Source organism: Arachis stenosperma, chromosome 1, assembly GCF_014773155.1.
Source record: "Arachis stenosperma cultivar V10309 chromosome 1, arast.V10309.gnm1.PFL2, whole genome shotgun sequence".
Classification (NCBI taxonomy): domain Eukaryota; kingdom Viridiplantae; phylum Streptophyta; class Magnoliopsida; order Fabales; family Fabaceae; genus Arachis; species Arachis stenosperma.
This window is the reverse complement of record NC_080377.1, coordinates 127,852,663-127,860,674: the sequence shown is the minus strand read 5'-3', so window position 1 is coordinate 127,860,674 and position 8,012 is coordinate 127,852,663. Positions and strand designations below refer to the sequence as shown.

At 40.0% G+C, this 8,012-nt stretch overlaps 2 non-coding genes across 2 annotated transcripts; one reads left to right on the top strand and one right to left on the bottom strand.

Moving 5' to 3' along the window:
- The first annotated feature begins 2,127 nt into the window (after nt 1-2,127).
- Nucleotides 2,128-2,235, top strand: LOC130953839 (small nucleolar RNA R71). The gene has a single exon (XR_009076004.1). It is a non-coding gene; the product is annotated as a small nucleolar RNA R71 (small nucleolar RNA).
- A 4,220-nt stretch (nt 2,236-6,455) lies between these two features.
- On the bottom strand, nt 6,456-6,563 carry LOC130956276 (small nucleolar RNA R71). The gene has a single exon (XR_009077058.1). It is a non-coding gene; the product is annotated as a small nucleolar RNA R71 (small nucleolar RNA).
- Nucleotides 6,564-8,012: the final 1,449 nt, after the last annotated feature.

Sequence of the window (8,012 nt, the reverse complement as noted above, 5' to 3'; positions counted from 1 at the left end):
GCTTCTTTAGCGTCACTAGCTTGACGTTTGGTTCTTGTCAAGGTGGTTGATAGTGCTTGAAGTCCTCTCCTCTTGCAGTGAATCTATATCTGTTAGCTTTGTTGACGAGCTCCAGATGCTCTAAGGATAAGATTTTATTGATAGTATACACAGGAGGTAGCTGAGATGGAATAGTGGTTAGGTGAGGTGGTATAGATGGAAAGTATGTAGAAGTAACTTCATCACCTGGTGAGAAATTGTCTGTAGGAATTTTCTTATTTCTCCATCCCCTTGGAATTCTTTTCCTTGTTTCCATTGATGTTTTCTTGTTTTCTATGGATTCTTTCTCTAGGAGATTCTTGTTATTGTTCTTGCATGAATCTGGTGGTTCTGGTTCCTCTTGGATCACCTTTGAACATGGTTCTTCCTGACTATATGGCTCCCCAACCAATGGGGCTTCCAATTGTGTTGTTTGTGCTTCCTCGTTTGGGTTTTCTATCATCTTATTGTCTTCATGATCTGCTCCTTGTGAGAGGTTGTAAACATTGAAAGCGAGCTGCTCATCATGTATTCTCAGCACTAACTCTCCTCGTTCTACATCTATGAGTGCTCTAGCTGTGGCTAGAAATGGTCTTCCCAGAATGATGGGGTAAATAGGATTCTCATCCATTTCCAGAACAACAAAATCTGTGGGAAGATAGTAGCTCCAAACCTTCACCAGCACATTTTTAACTACTCCTACTGCTTGTTTTTGGGTTTTGTCAGCCAATCTGATAATTACATCAGTGGGAGTTAGTTCATTGATTTGGAGCTTCTTCATGAGAGAGAGAGAGGCATTAAGTTGATGCTTGCTCCCAAGTCACAAAGCCCTTTGTCAATCATTGTTTCTCCTATGGCACAAGGAATGTGGAAGCTTCCTGGATCCTCCTTCTTTGTGGGTGGTCCTGGTTGAATGAGAGCACTACAATCTTTGTTAATCTTGATTGTTTGTCCACCCTTCAATGGACTTTTTCTGGCTAGTAGCTCCTTTATATACTTAATGTAGAAGGGCATCTGTTGGAAGGCCTTAATGAATGGTATATTTACATCTAAAGATGCAAACATATCAAGAAACCTTGAATACATTCTCCCTGCTACACCACCTTTAAGCCTGTGGGGAAAAGGTGCATATGGGTTCAATACCTCCTTCTTCTTTAGCTCTTCCTTGGATGTGAGTGGAGTTGCATAGTTTCCTTCCTCTTGACTTTCCTTTTGGTTATTTTGGAGGTGTTCTACTCCATTCATACTCCCCTCATCACTTGTGGTTATCATTTTGCATTCTTCCCATCTCACTTTCTTTGGTTCTCCTCTTGGATTCTTCTCTGTATCACTGGGGAATCCATCAGTGGGTTTGGGAATTTGTCGAGATAGATAACCTACTTGGGATTCCAATCTCTTGATATTTTCTCCTTGGTTCTTGATGTTGGCTCGCACTTCTTCCTTAAACACTTTGTTGTCTTGGACTTCTCTGCATATGTTTTCAAGTAGAGCCTCAATCTTTGAAAGCCTATCATCTGTGGATGATGGTGGGTTGAGGTTAGGTGGTTGAGAAGGTCGGTTAGATGGATGTTGGTAATATCTCTGTGAAGTGTTTTGATGAGTGGCATTGTTGTTGGAGTTGAAGTTGGAACGTCTCTGATCTTGTCCTTGGTCTTGTTGGTTTCCCCATCCAAAGTTTGGGTGATTTCTCCATCCAGAGTTATAGGTTTTAGAGTATGGATCATGGACTTGTCTAGGTGAATTTCCCACATAGTTGGCTTGCTCCCAGTCACCTTCTTCTCCCATGTTTACTCCTTCATGAGTTGGTGATGAGGTGATGGCTGCTGCAACTTGGTTCTCTTCCATCTTCTTGGTAAGATCTGCTAGCTGCTTGGTGATCATCTTGTTTTGGACTAACAATGCATCCATGTGGTTCAGCTCCATTACTCCTCTAGTGTTACTTCTTTCAGAGGCATAGAAGTAGTCATTCTCAGCAACTGTTTCAATGACATCTATGGCTTCTTCAACGGTTTTCTTCTTGTTTAAAGAACCTCCTGATGAATGATCTACAGCCTTCTTTGACTCATAGGAAAGACCTTCATAGAAGATGTGAAGTTGAACCCACTCATTAAACATCTCTGGTGGACATCTTCTTGTCAAGTCTTTGAATCTCTCCCATGCTTCATAAAGTATCTCACCATCTTGTTGCCTGAAAGTCTGCACCTCAGTTCTTAGCCTATTAATCCTTTGAGGAGGATAAAATCTTGCTAAAAAATTGTTCACTACCTCCTCCCAATTTGTCAGGCTTTCTTTTGGGAAGGATTCAAGCCACTTTGTTGCCTTGTCCCTGAGTGAAAAGGGGAACAAGAGCAACCTATAGACATCGGGGTGGACTCCATTGGACTTCACCGTGTCACAAATCCTTAAGAAGGTGGTCAAGTATTGGTTAGGGTCTTCTTGAGCACCTCCTCCAAATGAGCAATTATTTTGCACCAAAGTGATGAGCTGAGGTTTTAGCTCGAAATTGTTGGCATGTATGGTGGGTTTCTGAATGCTGCTTCCACAGTTTCCTGGATTAGGATTGATATAGGATCCCAAGACCCTCCTTTCGTGCCCAGTCCGGTTTGCATGTCCTTCTCTGGCATGATTATGAGCTTCTTCTTCATGATTGTTCTCCAAATTCTCTTCCATGTTGGGTTCAAAATACTCTTCCTCTTCTTCAGCGCCAATAATTCTTTTTCCTCTTGCCTCCCTTTTTCGTCTCCAAAGGGTTCTCTCAGGTTCTGAATTAAAGGATGTTGAGACTCTGATGAGCGGATAATTTATACGCTTTTTGGCATTGTTTTTAGTATGTTTTTGGTAGTTTTAGTTGAGTTTTTATTATATTTTTATTAGTTTTTAATTAAAATTCACTTTTCTGGACTTTACTATGAGTTTGTGTGTTTTTCTGTGATTTCAGGTATTTTCTGGCTGAAATTGAGGGATCTGAGCAAAAATCTGATCCAGAGACTCAAAAGGACTGCAGATGCTGTTGGATTCTGACCTCCCTGCACTCGAAGTGGATTTTCTGGAGCTACAGAAGCCCAATTGGCGCTCTCTCAACGGAGTTGGAAAGTAGACATCCTGGGCTTTCCAGCAATATATAATAGTCCATACTTTGCCCAAGATTTGATGGCCCAAACTGGCGTTCAAAGTCACCTCAAGAAATCCCAGCGTTAAACGCCGGAACTGGCACCTAAATGGGAGTTAAACGCCCAAACTGGCATAAAAGCTGGCGTTTAACTCCAAGAAGAGTCTCTACACGAAATTGCTTCATTGCTCAGCCCAAGCACACACCAAGTGGGCCCGGAAGTGGATTTTTATGTCATTTACTCATCTCTGTAAACCTTAGGCTACTAGTTTCTTATAAATAGGACCTTTCACTATTGTATTTTCATCTTTGGACATCTAGTTCTTAGATCAGATCTTGGTTCTTCTGGTTCCCTCTCTAGGGACCAAAACCAATGATCACTTTTGTTCTTATGTATTTTCAACGGTGGAGTTTCTACACACCATAGATTAAGGTGTGGAGCTCTGCTGTACCTCGAGTATTAATGCAATTACTATTGTTCTTCTATTCAATTCCGCTTGTTCTTTGTCCAAGATATCACTTGTTCTTCAACTTGATGAAGGTGATGATTGACGCCCATCACCACTCTCACCCATGAACAAAGTGACTGACAACCACTCTTGTTCTACAAGCATCTGAGGCTTAGTGAATATCTCTTGGATTCTTTAATCGGAATCTTCGTGGTATAGGCAGGACCTGATGGCGGCATTCAAGAGAATCCGGAAGGTCTAAACCTTGTCTGTGGTATTCTGAGTAGGATTCAATGACTGAATGACTGTGACGTGCTTCAAACCTGTAACCTACTGGGCGTTAGTGACAGACGCAAAAGAGGGATTCTATTCCGGTAGGGGAGGGAACCAAACCGGTGATTGGCAGTACTGTGACAGAGTACGTGCATTAGCTTTCACTGCGCGGATGGGAGGTAGCTGCTGACAACAGTGAAACCCTACACGAGCTTGCCATGGAAAGGAGTAAGAAGGATTGGATGAAGGCAGTAGGAAAGCAGAGAGACGGAAGGGAAGGCATCTTCATACACTTGTCTGAAGCTCTTACACCAATGATATACATAAGTATCACTATCTTTATCTTTACGTTTTATTCATCATCTATACCCATTTGAGTCTGCCTGACTGAGATGTACAAGGTGACTATAGCTTGCTTCATACCAACAATCTCCGTGGGATCGACCCTTACTCGCGTAAGGTATTACTTGGACGACCCAGTGCACTTGCTGGTTAGTTGTGCGAAGTTGTAGTGATCACAATTTCGCGCACCAAGTTTTTGGCGCCGTTGCCGGGGATTGTTCTTGTGTATGGACAACTGACGGTTCATCTTGTTGCTTAGATTAGGTATTATTTTTCTTCAGAGTTCTTAAGAATGAATTCTAGTGTTTCAAGGTGATGTTCTTATCATCACCAAAGCTGATTGATCATCATCAATTTAGCTCTTGAATGCAATGTCTTGCTGAAGCTTAGCTAGCTATGTCTAATTCCTTTAGACTAACATTGCATGATTCCTGGAATTCTCATTAAGAATTTTGATACCTTTATTTTCCTTTTCACTTAATTTTCGAAAAATCCAAAAAAAATTACAAAATCATAAAAACCAAAAATATTTCTTGTTTAAGTCTAGAGTCTCATCTTAAGTTTGGTGTCAATTGCATGTTTCTGTTCTTTTTGCATTTTTTAAATTTATGCATGTGTCTTCATTAATCTTCAAGTTGTTCTTGATGATTTTCTTGTTTTGATCTTTGAATTCTATTGACTTGAGTATTTTTGTGTTTCTCATATGCATTCTCATGTTGTTAGTGTCAGTAGTATACAAGCTGCTAAGTTTGGTGTCTTGCATGCATTGTTATTTGATTTTAGTTGCATTTTGATTATTCCTCATTATTAAAAATCCAAAAATATTTTTAATTTGTGTCTTTTCAAGTCAATAATACAGAGAATTGAAGATTCAGAACATACTGCAGAGGAATCACACAGAAAAAGCTGGGCATTCAAAAAGGCCCAGTGAAGAAGACAAACTGGCGTTTAAACGCCAGCCAGGGTGCCTGGCTGGGCGTTTAACGCCCAAAAGGGTAGTAGTTTGGGCGTTAAACGCCAGAATGTGCACCATTCTGGGCGTTTAACGCCAGGATGGCACAAGGGGGAAGATTCTGTTTTCAAAATCAATTTTTTCTCAAGTTTTCAAAGTTTTTCAAAATCAAATCTTTTTCAAATCATATCTTTTCAATCAAATGTTTTCAAAATCAATTTCTTTCCTTTTTCAAAGATACTTACTAACAATTAATGATTTGATTGAACATTTTTTGCCTTTTCTGTTGAGGAAGGTTTTATGTTTGAATCATATCTTTTCTTGTTAGGCAAGTCATTAAATTTTTTTAAAAATCATATCTTTTCAAATTATTTTCAAATCATATCTTTTAAAATTGTTTTCAAATCATATCTTTTTAATCACATCTTTTTCAAAATAAGTTTTCAATCAAATCTTTTTAATTTCTAATTTCAAAATCTTTTTCAAAAATCATTTTATTTCTTTTCCACTTTTGTTTTCGAAAATCAATTAATGTTTTTCAAAATGTTTTCAAAATCTTTTACCTAATTTTCGAAAATTACTTCTCCTCTTCTCACATCCTTCCACTTATGGACTAACACTATCCCTTAATGCAAAATTCGAACTCCATCTTCTTTGATAAGTTCGAATTTTCTACTTCTTTCTTCTATTTTTCTTTTCCTCTGACATTTCAAGGAATCTCTATACTGTGACATAGAGGATTCCACATATTCTTGTTCTCTTCTCTTTCTTATGAGCAGGAGCAGAGACAAAGGCATTCTTGTTGAAGCTGACCCTAAACCTGAAAGGACCTTGAAGAGAAAGCTAAGAGAAGCCAAAGCACAACTCTCTTTAGAGGACCTGACCGAATTCTTCAAAGAAGAAACCATGGCAGCCGAAAACAACAACAATGCAAACAATGCAAGGAAGGTGCTGGGTGACTTTACTGCACCTACTCCCGACTTCTATGGGAGAAGCATCTCTATCCCTGTCATTAGAGCAAACAACTTTGAGCTTAAAGCCTCAATTAGTTTCTCTAATGCAACAGAATTGCAAGTTCCATGGACTTCCATTGGAAGATCCTCATCAGTTTTTAGCTGAATTCTTGCAAATCTGTGACACAGTCAAGACTAATGAGGTTGACCCTGAGGTCTATAGACTGATGCTATTCCCTTTTGCTGTAAGAGACAGAGCTAGAACATGGTTGGACTCTCAACCTAAAGAAAGCCTGGACTCTTGGGAAAAGCTAGTCAATGCCTTCTTGGCAAAGTTCTTTCCACCTCAAAAATTGAGTAAGCTTAGAGTGGAAGTCCAAACCTTCAGACAGAAGGATGGAGAATCCCTCTATGAAGCTTGGGAAAGATACAAACAATTGATCAGAAAATGTCCTTCTGACATGCTTTCTGAATGGAGCATCATAGGTATTTTCTATGATGGTCTCTCTGAACTATCCAAGATGTCTTTGGATAGCTCTGCTGGAGGATCTCTTCATCTGAAGAAGACGCCTACAGAGGCTCAAGAGCTAATTGAAATGGTTGCAAATAACCAATTCATGTACACTTCTGAAAGGAATCCTGTGAACAATGGGACTAGTCAGAAGAAAGGAGTTCTTGAGATTGACACTCTGAATGCCATTTTGGCTCAGAATAAAATATTGACTCAACAAGTCAATTTGATCTTTCAAAGTCTGTCTGGAATGCAAAATGCACCTGGCAGTACTAAGGAAGCTTCATCTGAGGAAGAAGCTTATGATCCTGAGAACCCTTCAATGGAAGAGGTGAATTACCTAGGAGAACCCTATGGAAACACCTATAATTCTTCATGGAGAAATCACCCAAATTTCTCATGGAAGAATCAAGAAAGGCCTCAACAAGGTTTTAACAACAATAATGGTGGAAGAAACAGGTTTAGCAATGGCAAGCCTTTTCCATCATCTTCTCAGCAACAGACAGAGAGTTCTAAGCAGAGTACTTCTGACTTAGCAACAATGGTCTCTGATCTAATAAAGACCACTCAAAGTTTCATGACTGAAACAAGGTCCTCCATTAGGAATTTGGAAGGACAAGTGGGTCAGCTGAGTAAGAAAGTTACTGAACTCCCTCCTAGTACTCTCCCAAGTAATACAGAAGAAAATCCAAAAGGAGAGTGCAAGGCCATCAACATGGCCGAATATGGAGAGGAAAGAGAGGAGGTGGACGCCACTAAGGAAGACCCCAATGGGCGTGCACCAATCTCCTCTGAGTTCCCCAATGAGGAACCATGGGAATCTGAGGCTCAAAATGAGACCATAGAGATTCCATTGGACTTGCTTCTGCCTTTCATGAGCTCTGATGAGTATTCTTCCTCTGAAGAGGATGAATATGTCACTGAAGAGCAAGTTGCTAAATACCTTGGAGCAATCATGAAGCTAAATGACAAGTTATTTGGAAATGAGACTTGGGAAGATGAACTTCCCTTGCTCACCAAAGAACTGGATGACTTGTCTAGGCAGAAACTGCCTCAAAAGAGGCAGGATCCTGGGAAGTTTTCTATACCTTGTACCATAGGCACCATGACCTTCAAGAAGGCCTTGTGTGACTTAGGGTCAAGTGTAAACCTCATGCCCCTCTCTGTAATGAAGAAATTAGGGATCTTTGAGGTGCAAGCTGCAAGAATATCATTAGAGATGGCAGACAATTCAAGAAAACAAGCTCATGGACTTGTAGAGAATGTTTTGGTGAAGATTGAAGACCATTACATCCCTACTGATTTCATAGTCCTAGAGACTGGGAAATGCATGGATGAATCTATCATCCTTGGCAGACCCTTCCTAGCCACAGCAAAGGCTGTGATTGATGTTGATAGAGGAGAG